Below are 26,069 nucleotides of genomic sequence, written 5' to 3' on the forward strand. Positions count from 1 at the left end.
AATATTTATTTATAAACAATATTTAAAACAATAAAATCATTAGGGAAAATGAATATCAGAAAAAGGTAGGAAATAAACAGTATTCATAACCAAAAATATTAAATATTTTATCATAGTGTTAAAGAAATTTTTTTAAATCCATTTACTGTATTTAAACATTTAACATAAATATTTGCTTTTGGTTTTAAAGCCTTCTTCTTTCTCTCTTCTTCTTGTCTTTTATTTTATTTATTTAGATAAGTGTGGAGGTTTTCATTTCTCACATTTTTTCTGATGGTCAGATTTCTAAATATTGTGTTATGTACTTTTATTTATGTAAATATTGTACTTTGTCATATAGTTTGTTAATAGTACAATAATATATTAATCTTTGTCATTTTTCTATTCCCATAACGTTTCATTGTGGGATAAAGATTTACATAGGAAAAATAGAGTAAATTAAAACAGCACTAATGGTGAAACCCATTGAAGTTAATGCCAAAATTCCAACTGATTTCAATGAACAAGGATTTCAGCATTGCTTTGCAGAGTCATCCTTTTTTTTTCAGGGGGGGGTGTCATCTATAATCATGTTTCCATTACTATCATCTCATTTTAACCCCATTGACCTCACAGTCTTTTTCAGCTTCCTTCTCAGTTCTGATCAATGCGTTTCTACTTCCCTAACAATAATATGTAAAAAGCAAGAACAAAACATATATTTTTAATTGTTAGAAATTCCTAATTATTTTGTTGCCTCCTTGGGTATTAGTTTGCTAGTCCAATTACATTGTGCTGAGTCATCTCTAAGCAACTAAGAAAGCACTCCACATGGAGCAGTACAGATTATGAAAAGTGCAGCCAATGTGAACTAAATCTGGAAAATTAAGTACAAACAAAAGGACTAAAACATAGGGTGAAATCCTGAATCCACTGAAATCAATGGCAAAATTCCCACTGACTTCAGTGCAGCCAAAATTTTACCTGTAGTTTAAAACACAAAACACAATTTTACTTTTGTAAAAGGAGGTTAGAAAGGAGGGTTGAAGTGCTGACAACCTCTCATAACTATCACAAAACTCACAGTATTTGATATTTTTCTTAGAGCACCAGCTGCTGCGATGAAGAGATTGCATGAAAACACCTCAGCTTTCATTTAAAAAAAAAAAAAAGGAAGTTTCCAGCCCTCACTCTTACACGTTGCCAATACACACAGTAGACCCTAAATGCTCAGAAACCAAAAGACAAATAGAAAGAACACAACACGTATACTTTTAAAACTTCATCATATTTAAGCCAATCTCATGATTTTTGGGGGGCTGACTCTGATTTCATGAGATTGGCTAAATACCATGAAAATAACACACACACAAACTTATTTTTTATGAGTTCAGCACATTGGGTTTATTTTTTTTTTAATTCAAATGCATTGCTATATCATGCTTATGTTTTACATCTGAACATCATTTGGGATGGAATCAAGTCTCAATCACAGTTTCTATAACAGTGCTGGAAAACAGTTTTGCTCCATCTCCAGCAGTTATGCCATTTTTAATAGTAGCTCAGAGAGGCGTGTTGTTGAGAACTACTGTCAACATTTGTCAATTTTTTAGTGTTCTCAGATCTTATCTCTAGACGTGGGGGGATAAGTCATTGTGAATAATGTATCTAACCCATTGAGTATTCTTTTTCATGCACCATCCACAAAAAATGTTCTGATTTTTAGAAATTTTTAGTTTACAATTGTTCATCTAAACAAATTTTGGACTACAACTTGGTCATGAACTGGCTGCTATGATTTTTTTTGCTATTTGTCATCTAAATCACAGTATAAATTATGTTCCCTGCCTGAATGACCTACACTTTACAAATTTGAATCCCTCTTTTCTGTTAAACAATTATCTATCAACAGGTTGCAATTTTTACTAATTGCCTGTTATTTGTACTTTCTTGAGAAAACCTGTGTGGATAATTAAAAACAATACTTACTTTTCAAAATTATTTTTATTTGCAAAATCTCACAACCTTCTCCCCCCTAACATTTGTGAATAAAGGGGCTTATACTACCATTGATGTGTGTGTGCCTACATCTACTCATGAGAGAGAGACAGAGAGAGAGAGAGACCTTGGTAGGACTGATCTTAAAAACAGAATTTACATTCATTGTAAATTATTGTCCTGGTTCCATATGTAATTTGGTATAGGAAAAGCTTATCTCCTGATACCTTCTACACCAGATTATGTGTGTATATTCCTATTACACACTCTCATGCAAAAGCAAGTGGTTGGATTTTTTTTGTTTTTTGTTTTTCCTGTAGGGAGTCCTACTAATTAAATCATCTTATACTATAATTATTTAAAGTACACAGAAAATTATGCTTATTGAGAAAGCTAGTTGAATACACCCCAAAAGTAAAACAAATGTGATGAAAAAGAGCAACTTTTGCCATTTAAATGTGTTTGATATAGTATTCAATCATCTCCATTTGTTGCATATGCTGTTATCTCACAGAAGAAAACCAAAAAATAAAATGTTCATACATCATAAAGTTGTGTTAAATAGCATGACTGGCTGCTTCTTGATTTAGTATGTACACAACTAATTCAACCCTCTTCACTTGATTTCCCAAAATGGGAAAACAAAATGCTGAAAAAACCAGCATTATTATTTTTCATTCTCATTCTGGCCAGTGCAGGAGCATCCACACAAACTCTGCACAGCTGCCTTTGGTGATTTCTTGTGTCAGGCATATGAGTACTCCCTATGGAGAACAGCACACACTAACAAAATACAGAGACTAAAGGACTATACTCCCTAACTCCTTGCCCTGTTCCAGAATGCCAGCTCCAGGACTCAGTTCACAGAGGGAGTGTTCCAAAGGGCACAACAAGTTAAATTAAGCAAGACATGAAACCATCACTTTTAAATGCCACATATGTATTAAATACTAAATAGGCACACACATTTTTTTATTTTCCAGGTTATTTATAAGACTTTAATGTATATAACACGTCTGAAAAAGCAATAACTGTATACTATGAAACCTAGTGAAAAATTCATTTTTAAACCATATGGCAATATTAATTCATCAGCACTGCAAGTTAAATTCTGCGCAAATATAAAATATATTATTAATCTTCACTTGAAACAAGGCTACTGAGAATAAAATATTTTTTCAACTTTTTAAAAAAGTCTACAGTAGTTCCGTTTCCATATGGTAGAACATATAGATATAAGCCTTACTATAAGCAATTGAACTTTTCACACCCTCAAAAGCCACAAAATCAGATGGTCTGTGGTTTTTGCAGCTGGTGCACTGTACTCATATTGGGTAGTGTCATGTGAAAAATATTTCACTCCCCAAACCCTAAACAGAGTCAGTCATTAATGAAATGCAGGCAGTACAATGAGATCATATAAAGTATAGATTTCAACAGCCATACTAGAAACACTAAAAGAACATTGCACAAGAACACAAATCAAGTTCTTTCTGCCAGAACAGGAATTTTTTTAAAAAGGAATGTCGTCTTAGATTTAGTATTTGCTTTGAAAACAACTGCTAACCAATGCCCAGAAAAATCTTTAGTACAAGTGTTAGCAGACTAAACAATCACAACTTGGCAGAGGAAAAACAGTAAATAACTTCAAATATAGTTACATTGCAGGATGTCTCACCCTAATAGGCAACTATCAAATCACAGAATTATTTGCTTAATATCACATATGGAATCTGCTTACTTAACAAAATAAGCTGTCACTAACCAATAAACTTTTTAAAAATAATTTCAGAGCTCAGGTTTATCCAATTTCCCTGTTCGTTTTTACAGCATTTTTAAGAAATGTTTAGCCACAACAATACTGTAAAACACTTCTTCAACTCAACATTTGTGCTCATGGAGGATTTTTTTTTTAAACTATATTACTGTTCGTGAAAAGAATGACCACATTGTTTCATATGTCTGATCACTATAATCAATATTGAGTTAGTTTAAACTTCTCCATTTCTACCCCTTCTTCAAGTGAAGTCTCTCTTCTCCCAAAACATAGAGCTTTGTTGAAATGAGAAAAGCATCATAAAAATTCATACACAATTTTAAAACAAAACTCTTGCTGAACTGAAGATAGCATGATACAATCTATGTGTACAATCTCAACTCAGTTACACTGTTAACCCTGTGGACTGCAATGGAGTTACTCTCAGGTTTAAGTGTAACCGAATGGAATATCAGGCCCAGTATGAGTATTATAAAATCCTAATAATGAGATTAATTAATTCTGAGAAGGGCAGTTTGAAGGAAAATCAACAAACACTTGTTATACCTCAATTTTTCCATCAGGAACCAATGAGAATATTTTGGAGATAAGTGGTCAATTAGATTTGCAACTACAGAATATATGCTTGACAAAATAATGATATCCTCATTGGTTCATACAATCAGAGCAAAATTTTAATGGAAATTTTGTATACATATATAAAATGGGCAGCTGTGGCCTTGTGATGAAACACAGGGCTGGGAAACAGGAAATGTGTATTCTATTCTTGAATCTTCCAGTGACTCACTGTGACATCTTTTAGAAGCAACTTACCTTTCTATTAGCATGTCCTTAGCATCTAAGGACAGTTTTCAACCTTTTATAGTGCTTTATTTCAAACAGTTTGAATGACAAACAGTATATACAAGTGCAGAATAATAGTAAGATTAGATTTCAACTGCATTTCTAAGCTAATATTCTTATTGTCCAACACCAGTTAACCAAAAGGAAATATAAAAGTTTGCATCTCTTAGCACAATAACCCTATAATGCATTAGACAAATTCCTGCATTTCTCTGCATCTGTTGTCCATAAAACGTTTATACACCTCATTCATGCCACCTGGCAATAAACTTTAGCCTACATTTGAACACAGCACATAGCTGACATAATGTGCAGTACAACAATGCAACATAAAGAGTAAAGTAGTGAGGTTGGAGTAAAGTTGTGTGGTATACCAGTTCTCTAGGGATACTATTGCAATACCCTATTATAATATGTAAATAAATGTGTAAATGGCAGAGATATCATGAGACAACACATTTTACAGTTTTCAGCCATTGACCGTATATACTCGTTCATAAGCCGAATATTTTTTAGTAAAAAAGGGAAGCACCAGAGAAGGGAGTCGGCTTATGAATGGATATAGAGAGGGAGAGGTGGGACACAGCCTCTCCCCCCAACAGAGGGCGCAAGGAGAGGCAGCACAGCCAGTAGAGCAAGAAGGGAAGAGGCGGGGCCAGAGTCTCTCCACTTCTGGCCACGCTGGTTTCCCCCCAGCCTCCGAAGCAGCTAAACCTCCGGGGCTGACAGGCTGCAGATGTGCCGCTCGGCCCCGCCCCCCAGAGCAGGCTGCGGCCATGCCGCCGGAGCACGCTGCGGCCATGCCGCCCGGCCCAGCCCATTGGAACATGCTGCGGCCATACCTCCTGGTCTGGCCTGCCAAAGCAGGTTGTAGCCACACTGCCCAGCCTGCCGGAGCAGCGCCAGCCAGGCCAGAGACATCCTCCCCTGGCCGTCCCCACATAAGGTGGGAAGGGATGGGATGGGGAGAATGTGAGGGTCCTAGGCTAGGGGTGGGGTCATGTGGGGTGTGGTCACAGGGGTTACTCCCCTGACTCCCAGCTTCTCCACCCAAAACAATTTCCCCACCAATTGCTGTCCTGGCCCGTCAGGGTAAACAGCTGGTGTGCCAGAACACTTTGTTTACTTAGGTTTACCTCCGTGCCTGCAGATGCTCAAGGTAAACAAACCATCTCGGCCCACCAGCAGCTTATCCTGATGGCCCGGGAGGCAAAGTTTGCTGACTACTGAATTATAGTGTTGGCTTATGAACAGGTTAAAAAAAAGTTTCCATTTTTACTTATCCATCTCAGGGGAAGGGGGAGTCAGCTTATACACGAACCAGTTTATGATCGAGTATATACGGTATTTTACCACGGCTTTTCAAAATTTCAGGGTTTCTGCCTAACACACAAATAGCAGGGATTTAGCTGAAAATTTACATGAATTTCAAAGACCTTTATTCATTGACAGTAGGAGACTTGTCATTTTGTATGAACTTTCCTGCCACTCCTCACTACATTAATGTAAGATAGCACTGCAATATCTCAGAAGGAGCATTAAATCCTCGGATGAGCATCAATTTTATGTGGTTTATTGCTGTATCTTCAGATAGTATAGTAAGATTATGCCAAATTGAGCCCAACTCTTTATCAGCATAGGTCCTCTCAAATCTGTTCTGTTAACAAAACAGACTATCTTCAGCTTAAATAAGCTGCTCACTCTTTATAAAAGCAATTTTTAAAAAAGTTTCATCTTAAAATCTTTTCTTTAAAAAATAAATAACTTCTGTGAAATGATTTTTTTTATATTACATATCTCTCTCCTCCCACCTTTGGGAGAACCTAGACACTTGCAGGGTGCCTCTTGTGAAAGAAGCATCATGCTGTAATGTTACAGAAGTAGTAGGATTTCATTGGGATCAGCTAAAATTTTAGCAGATGCCATAAAGCGTAGTGAGGAAAGTTCCACCACTATCGCTTTCTATTGTTTAAATTTCCCCCAATCCTACTAAAGTCCTACAACTGCAAAGCCAACCACATGAAAGGCAGCTGACATGTCAGAGCATTACCATTGACATTTGACGTTTTTCCATTGTTTAATGGAGAGCAATCACCAAAGTGGTTGCCATGCGATACTCAGGCCTAAAAGCATCCTGGAAGAAGACAGGAGAACAAACACTCTTGAGTATTGCCAGTATTGCCTTACCACAACTACAAAAGATGAAGAATAGAGTCCAAAAATAACTGGGGAGATCAGCGTCAAGTTCTTCTGTACGGGTATAATGGCTACTCGATGGAAGTGCTGGCATCTTATTCTCTAGGAAGCTGGGACTACCAGTCTCCAATAACAGTGCCACCATTTCCCTCACTGGATTATATCAAGCAAGAAAGGCATGGATTTAAACAGCAGATTGCTATCCAAAACTCCAGAAGCACTTTCAGAACAGTGATTTGGTGGAAGGGAAGTTGCTAGTCAGGCCTGAATCACAGAAAATGTAACTTCAAAGTACAGAAAAAACTCCCTATGGCAAGCCATACTTGACTCTATATCTCAGTGAAGACAACCTGGATTCATCACGACCCAGAAAACTCCCACAGGCACTAATATTGCAGAATAAAAAGAAAGGTTTTTTGTTTGTTTGTTTTTAAGAAGCATATTCTTAAAGGAAAACTCTAATTCTGAAAAGCAACATTTTGGCTAAGCACAGAGAAGGGGATTGATTCTGCCACAAATGAGAGGGTGATACAATCATGCAATACACACAACATTTATTATCACAATTACTACCAAGGCATCAATAGAGTCCATGGACAGAGTAGCAATCTCCAAATTCTGGAATCCAGCTATTCACATTAAACCCTGAAAGACCATTAAAACTGGTCCACTGCCCACATAAAAGAAATGGTGAGCAATGAACCACCTCACAGTGGAGAAAATAACTGTTTTTCCATAAGGAAGATGCAACTACACAGATACTCCTCTCAAGCTATGCAAAAATATATTACAGAGTGTGGCCAGCTTTACGCATGGAGCCAAAGGTCGAGTAGATTGCATGGCAGCCATGGGATCCTGAGCTAACTTATTCATCATCCACACTGATGCTAAAGTCATCTAGGACAGTCAGCCATAGTGATTTCAGCACCAAATCAGACAATATCTTGGTCAGTAGGTACATACGTTTCTGCGTCTTTATACATTGTAAGAAGAGGTAGACTCAGCAACATTATCTGTCAAAAGTACTGTACTTACATTGCAAGGCAGATATCATTTGAAAATGAAAGTATAAATCCTAATAAAAAAAATAAAAGAATGTATTTTGAGTGAGGATACAAGAAATGAAAAACAAAGGTAGAAGTACAGTGAGAATCTACATCACCCAATAGAACTAAGTCAGAGGGGGGAAAATCCTGAACCAACTCTCAAGATTGTTAAAACCAGAGAACACCATACTCATCGAAAACTTTCAACAACAAAGAAAACCAAATCTCAAGAAAAAAGTTCCTCAGTTATGTAGGAGACAACCTGTAATCCAAGACGCAGAGAATGTAACTAGAAGAGAACCTACCCTGGATGTGTATCTTGCCAATATGGAGCAACTGACCTGAGAATGTGAAAAAAAAATCATCATAGTAAGACACACTTCAGTACTGCAGAGAAATTAATTACATGATGAGGATTAAACTGATGACTACTCAAAAGTGTCTGTGATATTGAAATCTTTTTTTAAGATCTCACTCACAAAATTAATTCAAATTTCATGGATATCAGCACGGTCACATGGATCAAAATCTGATTGAAGAAGAACAAAGAGTAATGATAAATGGCAGTGTATCAAATTTAGGGAGAGGAGTTCACTAGCATGTCATCCAGTTCACTGTTAGCACCTGTCTTATTTAACACCATTAACGATCTGGAAAAGCAGGTTAACAACATATTACCAAAATTTGTAGATGTTACTAAACTGGTAAATTTTGAGAACACCCAATGAAAGCATAGAAATAATACAAAAGAACTTAATGGGATGAGAAATACCTGCATAACAGCACAAAGAAATATGAGCAGAATAGCACAAAATGACACACAACTTGGAAAAAATTATCCCAAACCCAGATTCACTGAGATGGAAAAAAATGGGGACTCATTAATGCCAAACAGACCCAAATGAGATTGTAGACAGCAAATCAGATGAGTTTGAAAGGGATAACACAACATAAAAAAGCAACACAATGTGAGCTACATAGGTCTACACATCACATTAAAAAGCAACAAGTGATATTGCATTCTCTCTTCATATCGATCTGATGAAATTGCTCTTAGAATGTTGTGTTTAGTTCAGAGCAGCTCAGTACCAGAAAGATGTACCTTGAACTCCTCTATATGTTTATTCTATCTATCAGTTGTATTTTGTGTTATACTTAGATTGCAAGCTCCTTGAGGCATAGCCTATCTTTCTGTAGTGAATTTGTACACTGGGGCCCTGGTCTATGATTGGGGCCTCTAGGTGCTACCACAGTACAAATTAATCCAAAGACCACCAAAAATGTGTCTGGAGGGATTGATTTTTGTGGGAAAAAATGAGTAAACTTGTAAAACTTGGATAAACAATATTAAGGGGGATGAGGAAGACACAATAACTATCTACAAATATTTCAAGAGTTTAATTATCAAGGTGAAAAGAGAAATATCTTCATCAGCACAAGGGTTTTAACAAAGTGAAAGGATGAAAAGAGAAGTTAAAGGAAATGTAGTCTGACTGAATATCAAACAAATATTGTCCTCAATATGAAATCATACATTACATTACCTTAAGGAACAGATTACTAAGGGAAGTGAGGGAAACCCCACCACTTGAGAATTTAACACAAGACAAGATGCAGGTAGTCAAATACAGTCAAAAAATTAGTGAAGACAGAGTTAATGGGCTACAAAGCACCAGTAATCGAATGTTAAAATAATTTAAAACCCTCACTGTTGTAATTCAGGCAATGTAGTAATTTGTTTAAATTAATAGATTGAGTTTCTCACTATAAAGCAAGTTTCCCAATCATTTTAATCATTCTCATGGCTAGTAATGTAGGAAATCTGCAGTTATGGTTCTAACACCAACTTCATCTCTGCACCCATTACCCCACACACCTTTGTCCTATAGGTTGAAGACCTTTACCGGGTACCATATAAAACTTAAGTCCAACCCATTCAAAAATGTACTTCCTTCAGTTGCAAAATATAACTGATGCTATCTTCCAGCCTACTGCATATGAGGGACAGGAGAAATTATGTATCCTGAAAACATCAGGATGGACTAAGGGGGAGATTTTTTTCATACTCAAGATTTCATACCCTATGGTGGACATGACCATCATTACATCTCTGACTTGCTCTTTTCTTATAGTTGCACAGCTTATAAAATCAGAAGGAATCACTGAGATCTAGTCTGACCTCCTGTATAACACAGGCCATATGGCATCCCTGAACTAGCTCCTGTTTGAACCAGAGTAGTGTCTCTCAAGCAGGGTGTATGTGTACCCCTGGGGGTATGCAGCAGTCTTCCAGGGGGTACATCAACTCATCTAGATATTTGCCTAGTTTTACCACAGGCTACATTAAAAGCACTAGCAGAGTCAGTACAAACTAAAATTTTATACAACGACTTGTTTATACCGCTCTATATACTATACACAAACATAAGTACAATATTTATATTCTAATTGATTTATTTTATAAGTATAGGGTAAAACTGAGAACATAAGCAATTTTTCAGTAATAGTGTGCTGTGACACCTTTGTATTTTATGTCTGATTTTGAAAGCAAGTAGTTTTTATGTGAGGTCTAACTTGGGAGTACGCAAGGCAAATCAGACTCCTGAAAGGGGTACAGAAATCTGGAAAGGCTGAGCACCATTGAACTGGAGCATATCTTGATTTAAACACTACCAGTGATGGAGAATCCACCACAAACCTTGGTAAATTGTTCCAATGGCTAATTACTTTCACTGTTAAAAATATACACCTTATTTCCAGTCTGAATTTGTTAAGCTTCAACTTCTAGGCATTGGATTGTGTTATACTTTTGTCTTCTAGACTGAAGAGCCTATTATCAAATATTTGTTCCCAGTTAGGTCCTTATAAACTGTAATCAAGTCACACCATAACCTTCTATTTGTTAAACTAAATAGACTGAGCTCCTTGAGACTATCACTATATGGCAGATTTTCTAAATTTTTTTTTCAGGGCTCTTCTCTGAACCATCTCTAATTTATCAACATCGTTCTTGAACTGTAGACATCAGAACTGGATAATATTTCAGTAGCGGTTGCACCAGTGCCAAACACAGAGATAATTGAATATGATAGAGAAGGATATCTGGACACAATGAGAGGCTAAAATTCCAAATTCCTAGAAAGAAGATCAACATTGGCTATATATTCGTATTCTCAGATGATACAGGAAAAATGAATAAAACAGATAAATAGAAATGGTCTTCCAGCCCATAAAAGTATAATGATTAAGGGAAGGCATAATCTGTGGACTATACAAGAAGCGTGAAATATATTGTGATGACTGAGAGAACCATATAGTGACTTGCCTGCCTGGTGCGAAGGTTGCAGATCTCTCAAGGCATCTGGATAGACTTATGTATAGTGCTGGGGAGGAGCCAGTGGTCGTGGTACATGTAGGCACTAGTGACATAGGGAAGGGTAGGAGAGACGTCCTGGAGGCCAAATTTAGGCTGCTAGGGAAGAGACTGAAATCCAGGTCCTCTATGGTGACATTCTCTGAAATGCTCCCAGTTCCACGCGCAGGGCCAGGTAGGCAGGCAGAGCTTCAGAGACTCAATGCGTGGTTGAAATGATGGTGTAGAGAGGAGGGGTTTAGATTAATTAGGAATTTGGGAAACTTTTGGGATAGGGGGAGCCCATACAGGAAGGATGGGCTCCACCTAAACCAAAATGGAACCAGACTGCTGGCACTTAACATTAAAAAGGTTGCAGAGCAGTTTTTAAACTAGGAGATGGGGGAAAGCCGACTGCTGCAGAGGAGCATGTGGCTCGGACAGAGATTTCTCTTAGAGGAGAGTCTATTGATAGAGATTCTGTGAGTTATAGTCAGAAGCAGAGGATGGAAGAGGATAATGTAGGGGCCAGATTAGATGAGAAACATTCACATAAAGAATTGGACACATCAGAAAAGGGCAGACAAATAAACAATGAAAAGTTTTTAAAGTGCTTGTACAGAAATGCTAGAAGTCTAAATAATAAGATGGGTGAACTAGAGTGCCTCGTGACAAAGGAGGATATTGATATAATAGCCATCACAGAAACCTGGTGGACTGAGGACAATCAATGAGACACAATCATTCTGGGGTACAAAATATATTGGAAGGACAGAAGAGGTCATGCGAGGGGCAGGGGAGGAAGTGGCACTATATGTGAAAGAAAATGTAGAATCAAATGAAGTAAAAATCTTAAGTGAATCCACATATTCCATAGAATCTCTATGGATAATAATTTCATGCTCTAATAAGAATATAACATTAGGGATCTATTATCGACCACCTGACCAGGACAGTGAAAGTGATGATGAAATGCTAAGGGAAATTAGAGAGGCTATTAAAATTGAGAACTCAATAATAGTGGGGGATTCAATTATCCCCATATTGACTGGGAACGCGTCACCTGGGGACGAAATGCAGAGACAACATTTCTCGATACTTTAAATGACTGCTTCTTGGAGCAGCTGGCACGGTAACCCACAAGGGGAGAGGCAACTCTAGATTTAGTCCTGAGTGGAGCACAGGAGCTGGTCCAAGAGGTAACTATAACAGGATTGCTTGGAAATAGTGACCATAGAATAACAACATTTAACATCCCTGTGGTGGGAAGAACATCTCAACGGCCCAACACTGTGGCACTTAATTTAAAAAAGGGGAACTACGCAAAAATGAGGGGGTTAGTTAAACAGAAATTAAAAGGTACAGTGACTAAAGTGAAATCCCTGCAAGCTGCACGGGCGCTTTTTAAAGACACCGTAATAGAGGCCCAACTTAAATGCATACTCCAAATTAAGAAACAGTAAAAGAACTAAAAAAGAGCCACCGTGGCTTAATAACCATGTAAAAGAAGCAGTGAGAGATAAAAAGACTTTCTTTAAAAAGTGGAAGTCAAATCCTAGTGAGGTAAATAGAAAGGAGCACAAACACTGCCAGCTTAAGTGCAAGAGTGTAATAAGAAAAGCCAAAGAGGAGTTTGAAGAACAGCTAGCCAAAAACTCCAAAGGTAATAAAATGTTTTTTAAGTACATCAGAAGCAGGAAGCCTGCTAAACAACCAGTGGGGCCCCTCGATGATCAAGATAGAAAAGGAGCGCTTAAAGACTATGAAGTCATTGCAGAGAAACTAAATGGATTCTTTGCTTCAGTCTTCACGGCTGAGGATGTTAGGGAGATTCCCAAAAATGAGCCGTCCTTTGTAGGTGACAAATCTGAGGAACTGCCACAGATTGAAGTATCACTAGAGGAGGTTTTGGAATTAACTGATAAACTTAATATTAACAAGTCACCAGGATCGGATGGCATTCACCCAAGAGTTCTGAAAGAACTCAAATATGAAGTTGCGGAACTATTAACTAGGTTTTGTAACCTGTCCTTTAAATCGGCCTCTGTACCCAATGACTAGAAGATAGCTAATGTAACGTCAATATTTAAAAAGGGCCCTAGAGGTGATCCCGGCAATTACAGACCGGTAAGTGTAACTTCGGTACCGGGCAAATTAGTCAAAACAATAGTAAAGAATAAAATTGTCAGACATATAAGAAGAACATAAATTGTTGAGCAAAAGTCAACATGGTTTCTGTAAAGGGAAATTGTGTCTTATCTATTAGAGTTCTTTGAAGGGGTCAAAAAACATGTGGACAAGCAGGATCTGGTGGACATAGTGTACTTAGATTTCCAGAAAGCCTTTGACGAGGTCCCTCACCAAAGGTTCTTACGTAAATTAACTTATCATGGGATAAGAGGGAATGTCCTTTTATGGATTGAGAACTGGCTAAAAGACAGGGAACAAAGGGTTGGAATTAATGGTAAATTCTCAGAATAGAGAGGGGTAACTAATGATGTTCCCCAAGGGTCAGTCTTAGGACCAATCCTATTCAACTTATTCATAAATGATCCGGAGAAAGGGGTAAACAGTGAGGTGGCAAAGTTTGCAGATGATACTAAACTGCTCAAGATAGTTAAGACCAAAGCAGACTGTGAAGAACTTCAAAAAGATCTCACAAAACTCAGTGATTGGGCAACAAAATGGCAAATGAAATTTAACATGGATAAATGTAAAGTAATGCACATTGAAAAAAAATAACCCCAACTATACATACAATCTGATGGGGGCTAATTTACCTACAACGAATCAGGAAAAAGATCTTGGAGTCATCGTGGATAGTTCTCTGAAGATGTCCACGCAGTGTGCAGAGGTGGTCAAAAAAGCAAAGAAGATGTTAGGAATCATTAAAAAGGGGATAGAGAATAAGAAGGAAAATATATTATTGTCCTTATAGAAATTGACAGTATGCCCACATCTTGAATACTGCATACAGATGTGGTCACCTCATCTCAAAAAAGATATACTGGAATTAGAAAAGGTTCAGAGAAGGGCAACTAAAATGATTAGGGGGTTGGAACAGGTCCCATATGAGGAAAGATTAAAGAGGCTAGGACTTTTCAGCTTGCAAAAGAGGAAACTGAGGGGAGTGATATGATAGAGGTATATAATATCATGAGTAATGTGGAGAAACTAGATAAGGAAAAGTTATTTACTTATTCCCATAATACAAGAACTAGGGGTCACCAAATGAAATTAATGGGCAGCAGATTTAAAACAAATAAAAGGAAGTTCTTCACACAGCGCACAGTCAACTCGTGGAACTCCTTGCCTGAGGAGGTTGTGAAGGTGAGGACTATAACAGTGTTTAAAAGAGAACTGGATAAATTCATGGACATTAAGTCCATTAGTGGCTATTAGCCACTATGGGTAAGGAATTGTGTCCCTAGCCTCTGTTTGTCAGAAGGTGGAGATGGATGGCAGGAGAGAGATCACTTGATCATTACCTGTTAGGTTCACTCCCTCTGGGGCACCTGGCATAGGCCACTGTTGGTAGACAGTATACTGGGCTAGATGGAACTTTGGTCTGACCCAGTACGGCCGTTCTTATGCTCTTATATGTTGTTGTATTATCTGGCTCATAGAAGGAAGATGTCCTGGAAGAGGTGTGGGTCTGGTATCCATTGGTGGGTGGTTCAACTGTCAATTGAAATAAAGTTTCGGTTGGCATAGTGGTAGTTTTTGGTCATACTCACTTAGATGGTGTAAGACAGGTAAAATAGGGGTCTCTGGTGAAGGATGACCGAAGTTATAGAGTACAGTTCAGGTTGAAACAACTGAAAATTTCTCAAATCACTAATATTTTGTTAATTGAATCTGTTTAGTGAATCTTTGTTTACCAACATTTTAGCAAGTGCTGCTTTAAAGTACAATATTTCTTTATACACAACTCTGTCTTAAGAAAGCTTTTGTATGGGAATTTCCTAAGTTTTTATTAAAGTAGAAAAGTTGGATTTTGCTTGTACCTTTAAGGAGACCTTGGGACCCCAGGTTTAGCTATGGGATGATTTTATTTAAATCTATGTCTGAATAATTTACATATTTTAGTTAATTTGAATTAATGTATTAAAATAATAATAGAATAGTTTTAATTTATAAAACATTTTTCTTCAGAGGCTAAGCAATGGAGACCATTGGCAAATGCCATAGCTACCTCTTCTATATAGGGCATTTATTTACCCCCTTATTGACAAATGTTATGCAGTCTTGGAGTTCTTCCTTACTCTCTGACTTGACTCTATATTTCAGAAGACATAATAAATCCATTCTTCCATCTACAACTTGTAACAATAATGTTCCCTTTCTTCAGGCACAGACCTTAGTAGTCAGTGTCTCTGCTGCCTTTTATGCATGACTACTCCAACTTTACCCAGGGCTAAATGTGGGGACCATGCAAAAACATCAATATCTTCTGTCCTGATGGGAGCAGATCAGTGAGATCACTTCACTGTTCCATACTCTCCACTCAATATCAGATTAATTTCTAAACCTAATTTTAAAAGTCCTTAAGAGGCAACATCTCTACTTCTGAGACTTCTTGTTATTTCACACCTAACTACTGTGTCACAGTTCTAAGTAACATAATGGTTGAAGGAGGACAGTGTGAAACTCTTGAGAGCAGGTATTTCTGACAGAAGTTACAAAGCCAAACTTCCTACCAATTATTATTAGGATAAATTCTTGCCTTAATTCTTTCGGAATGCTGTACAATAGACACGTGTCCACATATTGTGGCCAGCAGGATTTTTTTCCCTACACTGACCTTCTTCTAGAATGACATGACCAAGACGCTCCATTATCAGACAACAATGAACATTCTTTCTTTGTTATGATTAGGGACTATGATGCAGGATGCATCATATATAGATATCGCATTTTATCCACATTGCCTGAAGATGGAATTGACCAGGATATATTAGCACCAAAAAATCTTTTAAACTGTACTTCAGGACATGTCTCATCCCACTCTTCAAGCAAAGAAGAAAAAGTTTTCACAATTATACCATTAATTTTGTCAAGTAATTATAAACTTGTTTTTACCAATCATGAGCCAGATCAATTGAAATCAATGGAGCCTCAAGGACTTTCATGAGATTAAGATCTGGCCCTAGATAGTCAAAACCTGTTTTTAAATGGTTATTTTCTGGCATTACCATTCAAAATAAATGTTGATGCTTTTCTCTTATCTTATAGGTCATTCCTACAGTCAAGAAACAAAGTCAGCTAAATCTAGTCCATCAATGGCTACTACCCAGGATGGGCAGGAATAGTGTCCCTAGCTTCCATTTGCGAGAAGCTGGGAATGGGTAACAGGGGATGGATCATTTGATGGTTACCTGTTCTATTCATTCACTCTGGGGCACCTGGCAATGGCCACTGTCGGAAGACAGGATACTGGGCTAGATGGACCTGTGGTGTGACCCAGTATGGCTGTTCCTACGTTTTTATGTTCAAGGTAAGGCTATTTTTATTTGACTATACTAATCATTCACTTGTATTATATTAATTATTTTAAGCTATTTTTTTTTAATTGTTGCACCATAACGAGAGCCTTTCCTTTTGCAATGTTCCCACCACTTTCAATTTTCCCCATTTGGATGTCATTTTAAAAATCACCACCACCAGACAACAGTGTAATCCTCCATGGTCCTATATACACCTTTCCCTGTTCAAAATAACAACTGATGTGAATGTCTCAGCTCTTATTTAAGTGTATATATATTAAACATAACTTTTTATAATCACCTTTTCTCTCTCTCCCTCCAGTAAAAAAAAAAAATCCAAAAAGCAAGACACAAAACAAAAACAACAAAAACCAATAATTTACTAGTCTCCAAAGAAAAGTTACATCCACGACAGGGAATCTACCCAATAATGCTGATGTCTCTTGAACCCTGCTTTGTTTCCATGGCTTCATAAAGAGAAAATTTAAAATGTATGCTCTTCATCTTTTCTGATATTTGTTCGCATTTCATTAGGGTTATAGATGGAAATAATTCCTAATAGCAAAAGAGTCACATCACTATGTCTCTTCTCTGCTTTCACATCATAAGAGATAGCTGGGGGGGGAGCAAGCGGGGCAATTTTCCCCAGGCCCCGGGCTCCGCAGGGGCCCCCACGAGTTTTTCGGGGCCCCTGGAGTGGGGTCCTTCACTCGCTTGGGGGCCCCAGAAAACTCTTGCGGGGCCGGGCCCCGGAGCTTCTTCCGCTCCCGGTCTTCGCTGGCAGGGGGGACCTTCAGCTCCGGGGGCAAGGACCCCCTGCCAACGAATTACCGCCGAAGTGGGACCTGCCGCCGAAGTGCAACCCGGTCTTCAGCGGTAATTCGGCGGCGGGGGGCCCTTCCTTTCAGGAACCCACCGCCGAAGTGCCCCGAAGACCCACGGCGGGGGCCCCCCGCTGCCGAATTACCGCCGAAGAGCGGGCTGCACTTCGGCGGCGGGTCCCGCTTCGGCGGTAATTCGCTGGCGGGGGGCCCCCCCCGCGGATCTTTGGGGTACTTCAGCGGCGGGTCCCAGAACGGAAGGGCCCCCCGCCGCCAAACAGGGCCGGCTCTAGACATTTCGCCACGCGGGGGACCCCCTGCCACTTGCCGGTCCCATGGCTCCGGTGGACCTCCCGCAGGCATGGCTGTGGAGGGTCCGCTGGTCCCGCGGCTCCGGTGGACCTCCCGCAGGCATGCCGGCGGATGCTCCACTGGAGCTGCCTGCCGCCGATGGCCCCAGGCCCACGGAATCCTCTGGGCGGCCCTGGAGATAGCACTCCAGAGACTGCAGCCAGTAGGATGGAAGCAACCAAATGCCAGGACATTTTGTCATTCAAAGACCTTTCTACAGTTCTGACTGGATTTGTTCACTCCACACCTCCCCATCCTACTCTCTTGTCCCCTGCCCTGTCCCCTGAACCTTTCACTTCAATGTCCTCTTATCCTTTGTCTTTTCTATTTAGTTTTTCGCTTGCTAACTAAACCTTTTCACAGTCCCTCCGCCATAAATTGTGAAACTAACATGAGGTTTACCACCATCACATTGTTCTCTTTGCTTGTGTGTTCAACCTCTTTCCCCACTCTATGGGTACATCTACACTACAGGATTATTCCGATTTTACATAAACCGGTTTTATAAAACAGGTTGTATAAAGTCAAGTGCACGCGGCCACACTAAGCACATTAATTCGGCGGTGTGCGTCCATGGTCCGAGGCTAGCGTCGATTTCCAGAGCATTGCACTGTGGGAAGCTATTCTGTAGCTATCCCATAGTTCCCGCAGTGTCCCCAGGCCCTTGGAATTCTGGATTGAGATCCTAGTGCCTGATGGGGCAAAAATCATTGTCATGGGTAGTTCTGGGTAAATGTCATCACTCATTCCTTCCTCCGGGAAAACAACGGCAGACAATCATTTCGCGCCCTTTTTCCCTTGATTGCCCTAGCACGGCAACCATGGAGCCCGTTCAGCCTTTTTTTTTACTGTCACCGTATGTGTACTGGATGCCGCTAACAGAGGCAATACTGCAGCACTACACAGCAGCATTCGTTTGCTTTTGCATGATAGCAGAGACGGTTATCAGTCATTCTGTACTGTCTGCTGCCACTGTAAATTGGCAGTAAGATGACTGTAATCTGTCGTTCTGTACTGTCTGCTGCTATCATGGGTGCCCCTGGCTGAGGTCAGCCAGGAGCACAAAGGCAAAACTGGGAATGACTCCCCGAATCAATCTCTCCTTTATGGTTTCTAAAAATAGAGTCAGTCCTGCCTAGAATATGGGGCAAGTGTGCTAGAGAACCAGTGTATCAGAGAGCACAGATGCTCTGTGTCAGATCCCACAGAAATGATGAGCTACATGCCATTCATGGGGTGCCCCTGCAACAACCCCACCCATTGCTTCCCTCTTCCCCCAACCTTCCTGGGCTACCATGGCAGTGCCCTCCCCATTTGTGTCATGAAGTTACAAAGAATGCAGGAATAAGAAACAGTGACTTGTTAGTGAGAAAAAATGAGGGGGAGGCAGCCTCCCGCTGCTATGACAGCCCAGGCAGGACATTAAGCGGTGCAGAGAAGAGGAGCCTAGCATGCCACTGCTATGATAGTCCAGGCAGGACAGAATCTTTTCTTTACAGAGGAAAGGGAGGGAGCTGATGGAGCTCAGCCCCCAGTTGCTATGATGAGGACGGTTACCAGCCATTCTGTACCATCTACTGGGAATGACCAGGAATCATTCCTATTTTTACCCAGGCGCCCCCGGCTGACCTCACCTGAGGCAAGCCAGGAGCACTCACGGGCTGATGGTGATGACGGATAGCAGTCATATTGTACCATCTGCCACCAGGGAGGGGAGAGGAGCGGATACTGCTCTTCACTGCTGCAGCATCACGTCTACCACCAGCATTCAGTAGATATAGGGTGACATTGAAAGAAGTCAAGAAACGATTTCTTTCCCTTTTCTTTCACGTGGTGGGGGGAGGGAGTAAATTGACGAGCTATACCCTGAACCACGCTGGACAATGTGTTTGAACCAACGGGCACTGGGAACTCAGCCAAGAATGCAAATAGTTTTCGGAGACCGCTGTGGACTGTGAGATAGCTGGAGTCCTCAGTACCCCCTCCCTCCCTCCATGAGTGTCCATTTGATTCTTTGGCTTTCCGTTACGCTTGTCACGCAGCACTGTGTAGCCTGGAGATTTTTTTCAAACGCTTTCGCATTTCGTCTTCTGTAACGGAGCTCTGATTGAACAGATTTGTCTCCTCATACAGCGATCAGATCCAGTATCTCCTGTACGGTCTATGCTGGAGCTCTTTTTGGATTTGGGACTGCATCGCCACCCGTGCTGATCAGAGCTCCACGCGGGGCAAACAGGAAATGAAATTCAAAAGTTCGCAGGGCTTTTCCTGTTTACCTGGCCACTGCATTCTAGTTCAGATTGCTGTCCAGAGCGGTCATGGTGGTGCACTGTGGGATACCGCCCAGAGGCCAATACCGTCGATTTGTGGCCACACTAACCCTAATCCAATATGGTAATACCGATTTTAGCGCTACTCCTCTTGTTTGGGAGGAGTACAGAAACCGATTTGAAGAGCCCTTTATATCGATATAAAGGGCCTCGTAGTGTGGACAGGTGCGGCGTTAAATCGGTTTAACGCTGCTAAAATTGGTTTAAACGCATAGTGTAGACCAGGCCTATGTCTGTATTGTCTATTCAGATTGTAAGCTATTCAGGATAGGAATTGTCGACTACTCTGTTTGTACAGTGCCTAGCACAATGGGGCTCTAAAAAATAGAGTCCAGGAAATAGTATATCGAAAGCCGCTATAATAATTTAATACAAAATCTTTTAAGTTGGAGGATCCCCTTTGCCTCAAATTTCAGCCCTAGCATTCAGGTTACCAGAAAGGAATGATATCTGGTATAAAGAAAGGATTCTTGAATGAAAGAAGCAGCCTCATTGCTATTTCCTATAAAACTGAAAAAAATCTTGCAAACCAGGTAGCAGGAAAAAAAAGAATAAGGCATGCCTCACTCGCAAACCCTGTCTTTAAAGCAGGAGTAGGCAACCTACAGCATGCGTGCCAATGTCAGCATGTGAGCTGATTTTCAGTGGCACTCACACTGCCTGGGTCCTGGCCACCAGTCTGGGGGCTCTGCATTTTAATTTACTTTTAAATGAAGCTTCTTAAACATTTTAGAAACCTTATTTACTTTTCATACAATAGATTAGTTATATATTATGGACTTATAGTAAGAGACCTTCTAAAAACATTAAAATATATCACTGGCACGTGAAACCTTAAATTACAGTGAATAAATGAAGACTCAGCTCACCACTTCTGCTGACCCCTGGTCCAAAGTAATCAAGTCAGCATATGGTCAAATGACAAAGGTGCTGCTGAAAGGATTGTTTTGTGTTTACAAAGAGTTGATCAAATTCATGGATACTAAAAGCTGGGGTTGGAAAGATTTAGCATATATTTGAAGACTGATGCATTGCTCTCAATACTGCTTTGTAAGCATTACATATCACATACCCTTAAGGCAATATAGCCATCATATGACAAATGAAGTAATATCTCCTTAGGAATTAATTTAATGGTTTTGTTGTTGTTGTTCTTGTTTCTTTTCAGATGTGACACAAGAAGAAAAAGGTTTGGACATTTTGTCTTCTCATCCTTATTTTGTATTAAGCCCAGAAACCATTTCATTAGCGGCCCCACAAAAAGGTGAGAATAGCGGCGTTGGTTACCTTCTTTCTTATCTTGCATAGATTAGGACAGTTTTTTTCTAGAGAACTCCTTGGATAGTGAACTTTCACAGCCTTCACTTGAAGGATTGGAGATACTAATCCATACACAAAACACAGTTACTCTCTCAACACTGACTGTCAGGTATTTAAGGTAAATATATGTTAACAAAATAAAACTACAAACAGTCTGAATAAAATCTCTGCCCTTCTCATTTGTTCGGTTTGCTCTCTCTTGGTACTTACGATTCCATAATGCTACTAGTTTTTCAGTTGTCCATACAGGTATCCATAAAAAAAGAGTAGATGAGAAACAAATTCCTAAAAAAGCAGGCAGACCAAATGCAAGGATAAAGATAAGCACATATGTAAGTCTTTACGTCGTATCTTTAGCCTTTAATAGGATATGCCTGAATACAAATTCTCTTAATTTAAAAACGAACAGCATATAATAAACTACAACAATAAAAACTAATAAAATATTTTTAGAAAAATCAATTAAGAGCAGAGGCGTGCTGGTATTAGTAATTAGAAAAGATGAGAGATGACCACATCAAAACAGCGTTTCTTAACAATCAAGCTGAGTGCATCTGAGAAATTAAGTCAGTGGGTCACATCTTTAGGTTTGTCTGAACTGTTCTGAGTTTAGCAACTGAACTGGAAGTGGAGGGAGAGGGGGCTGGCTTTAAGACATCTTTATGTTTTCTCCTTCCATCCACTATCCTGGGTTGGCCTAGAGACTAATTTAGCCCTCAGTTTAATTTAGAGCAGTCTCAGGGCTGCTCTAAATTATACTAGAAGTAAGAGCCCTTTAAGAATTGTTCTGGAGCAAATAACTGCTAGAGTGCCGTAACAAGTATCCAGAAAGTGTGTTGGGGAGGGAGGAGTGGAGATGATATGAGCCAAAAATGTTTGTTTCTTCAAATATTTGCTACCTTTCACATGAAACATATCAAAACTTGACAATGACACTATATAAAATACTTGGTTTTCAATATGTTAACTATTGTCTGTGTACAGTATGGAAATATTCTGTATTGTCTGTACCTGTGCCACCATTTTAATCCTGATTTTGAGTTTCTGAGAGTTAACGTGAAAGAAACAATTAAAATATTATAGCTCATAATATGATTACATTAAAATTGCACTACCACAGCATTTTATTTATAATTATTTTAATTTTATGTCATTGTGATTATTGTTTTGATAATTTTACTACTATGTTTCATTTTTATTACCCATGAACTAGTTAAAAGTGGAAAGAATGGGAATCACAAGGATGAAAGACTATCCATCAGTGTGTCACACACCATGTGGCATTGTGTTTTGCTAAGTCAAAGTCATGCTCTAAGTTTCCAAACTTCAAACAACCGAAATACCACAACATTCATAAAACAGAACTGAGCTACTGGGAGTAGGAAAAAAAATATATAAAAAGGTAACAGACCTCAACAGCAGATAGTAAAATTAACATTTCAACAGTTCTTGCCTTTCATCTCAGTCTCCATAGTACATTTTTTCTGGAAAAGCTATGATTTAGGTTTAGAAAGATGCAGAATTACATAAAACATCTGGAATATGGGACAAGGAATATTGGCTTATTATCCCTAGTGAACCCTCCCTATGAAAAATTTAATAGGTCTGTTTTGGTAGTTTTAATCTCCAGAGCACCCTAAGCTATGTTATGGAAACATCATCTTGGTAATTTATATTAGAAAGAACACCTGGTGATGAAAGCAAATATACCCTCTTTAAAATTGTGACTAATTTTTCTTTAATCCTCAAACTTTTCATCTTTTTAAATATATAATTTTAACATCTTAACTAAAAATTATTTTTTGTATCTTTGAGACTGATCACATTGTAACCATTGTGAACTTACACCATTTTACTAGAGAGCTACATTTCTTCATTTCTGTCGTCAGAGAACAAGTCATTTTGTCTTTACTTTGACATTTGCCTTTTACAAATTATAGAGGAGGCTGTGTTGAATCTTATAATATGAATATCACAAAATCACTTAAAATTAATATTGTCAGTTTATTACACCTGAGCTTCAAAAATTAAAAAAAAAAGTCATTGTTACAATAGATTTTATCTATTTCTATTCAGCACTCCAATTCCGAAGCTGGAGTTTACAATAAAATATTAACTTTAGTCACTAACTACTCCATTAAACAAATTCAAATGATTGGTTACAGCAATCACAATCAATAAATTGTATGTATCATCTAATATCATTGCTTTGTCGATATATGCTTAAATTAAGATTTCAAAATAACCAATTAGAATCTCTAAATGAAAACAGGGGTAGATGAATTGTTTTTTCCACTAAAAGCATTATGTGGTTTCCTCTGAATACACTTGCAATGAAAACGCCATATTCATTTATAGTTCACAAATTTCACCATACAACTTTCCATAGAATCAGGTTACACTCTGATTTAGCAGTAACACAGATTTCATTATCTCTTGCTAATTTACTGTTTTATTGATGAGATATTAATGTAAGAATACTTCAGGTACTAGCATATATGTAAAACAAAGTAACTAATAAAAATGCATTCCTACAGTGTTCAGCCTATAATTATATTTTCATTTATCAACTTTTAAAAGAAAAAAATCACATTTATAAATTAATTAATTATTACAGCTAATACATATCACATCACTCAAAAATATGGTATAATATATGTTTATGTACTCTAATAAAAATGACCTTAAATATATTATAGTCTTTAGTCTATAAAGATGTTCAGCAACATTTGTATTAATTTTACACTGATACCCCTCCATTTCTAATATTCCAACTCTGCAACATTTTAAATGCAATTAAAAGTGGCTATGAAGGAGTGTGGACTTCCTTGTGAAGTAGGAAATCACTCCTGTGATTAACATGCAAACGAGCTCATGCTGGCAGAATAGATTGGGGTTTTAAAACCCCAATTACTGTTGTATGATTATCTATTTACCAGTACACAGACTATTTTCATTTTTCATCTAATACAAAGTCATCCTGCTTACATTTTAGCACACCAATTAATATTTACAATAATTATGACATCAAGCATTACTGAGAGTATACCAAATAAATCATTTGCCGTGTGGTTTGTTTTTGATTTTTTTAACATATATATCATTACAATGCTATATACTGTAATCTGTTGCAGCAAGTGAAGATATACTATTGGCTTTTATACACAACGTAACCTAATGCAATGTTCTATTAGATTTAAATTTAGTTACGAGGCATACTATTTTTAGCATTTGAGTAAGTCAACTGCTTTTCGGATTAAGATGCCAAAACTTTCAGGACTGTAACTGCTTTGTGCAAAGTGCAAGGTTTGTTTAAACTTTCACAGAAAAAGTAACAATAAAATTATTTCCTCAATTTTTTATTTATTTATGTTAGTAATAACAGATAATTCTTAACTTTCACTAACATGCTTTGATTCATACCTGCTATAGAGTGCACATATACACATTTTTTCCAGACTTCTAAAGAAAATTATAATGCATTAATGACAGGAACCATGGTAATGGAAAAAGGTCACCCTCTTTTGAACACCTTCTGTTTTAAACCATTATACATAAAGACATTTGAGAAAGCAAAGGTTTAAAAGGCAGCCTTTGTGCAACCCATTACTGAAATATTATAGAATAATCTATATCAAATGTAGTGGAATAGCAGATTCTTTTGGATCTAAATTAACTGCAGCCATAGAAACGCTTTTATGCTTATTATGTATCTGCATGTTGATTCAATTATCAAAAGAACACCTGACAGCATCAGACTTATTTAATTGAATTAATTAAACTGGATGAATAATCACTGAATTCCTATTGTATGAAATTTGTTCTGAAAAGTAACACTGGCATTTGGAAATTGCAAGTAATTTGCATGGTGAAATATAGTGAGCAGAGAAGTCTCCAGTTTCTGTATTCTGAAATTCTTCACCTCATACATGAACAAATGGACAAATAAAAGAATAGACAGTTGAGAGTAATGAATGTTTTTTTTCTTTTATATTCTAATTTTATCATTCAAGCCCAGTCTTTGCCACTAGGTCCTTAAACAGCTTCACAATAATATTCTAAATATTAGTGATAATTTTTATCTAAAAATAGCATGCACTGTCAAATACTGAAAGAGAAGTAATATAATGCTCAAACGCTAATGTAGAAGAGAGCACTTTCAAGTGGAATGTCTAGAGTAAGGTTTTTATTATCCCAAACAGTAGCCTTAAAGGACTCAAATATTATTTACTGACTAGTACAAAATAAACTATACATGACAAATGATTTTCTTAACACATTTTAATAGATCAGAACACACCCTGTATTACTGATTTTAACAACAGGAATAATTTCCCTTAGTGATTAAATGTTATGACAGATCACACACCATATCTTATAAGGTTTCTAAAAACCATTTTTTAAATTAAAAACCTGCCTACTGATGAAGTCCAGCAGAATTTACTACATTAGTGCACTACCTAGTCAAGTTCAGTGATCCACTATTTATGAGGTAAGTTGTACATAACAGATTTTACTTCCATTTTCTATTCTCCTCGCTCTCACACCAAAAACACATAGAACAGAAGAA

The 26,069-nt window shown here is 38.2% G+C and overlaps 1 protein-coding gene across 11 annotated transcripts in view; it reads right to left on the bottom strand.

Annotated features, from left to right (window-relative positions):
• Positions 1 to 26,069, bottom strand: part of FOXP2 (forkhead box P2) — a 674,789-nt gene that overhangs the window by 377,654 nt on the left and 271,066 nt on the right. The window contains exon 4 of one of the 11 annotated variants that reach the window (XM_050936166.1): positions 8,145 to 8,180. The exons of the other annotated variants lie outside the window; for them this stretch is intronic. The gene's annotated coding sequence lies outside the window, so the exon portion shown is untranslated. The remainder of the gene's footprint in view (positions 1 to 8,144; positions 8,181 to 26,069) is intronic. 11 annotated transcript variants of the gene reach the window in all.

The sequence above is a fragment of the Gopherus flavomarginatus genome, chromosome 1 (genome assembly GCF_025201925.1).
Source record: "Gopherus flavomarginatus isolate rGopFla2 chromosome 1, rGopFla2.mat.asm, whole genome shotgun sequence".
NCBI classification, from domain to species: Eukaryota; Metazoa; Chordata; order Testudines; family Testudinidae; genus Gopherus; species Gopherus flavomarginatus.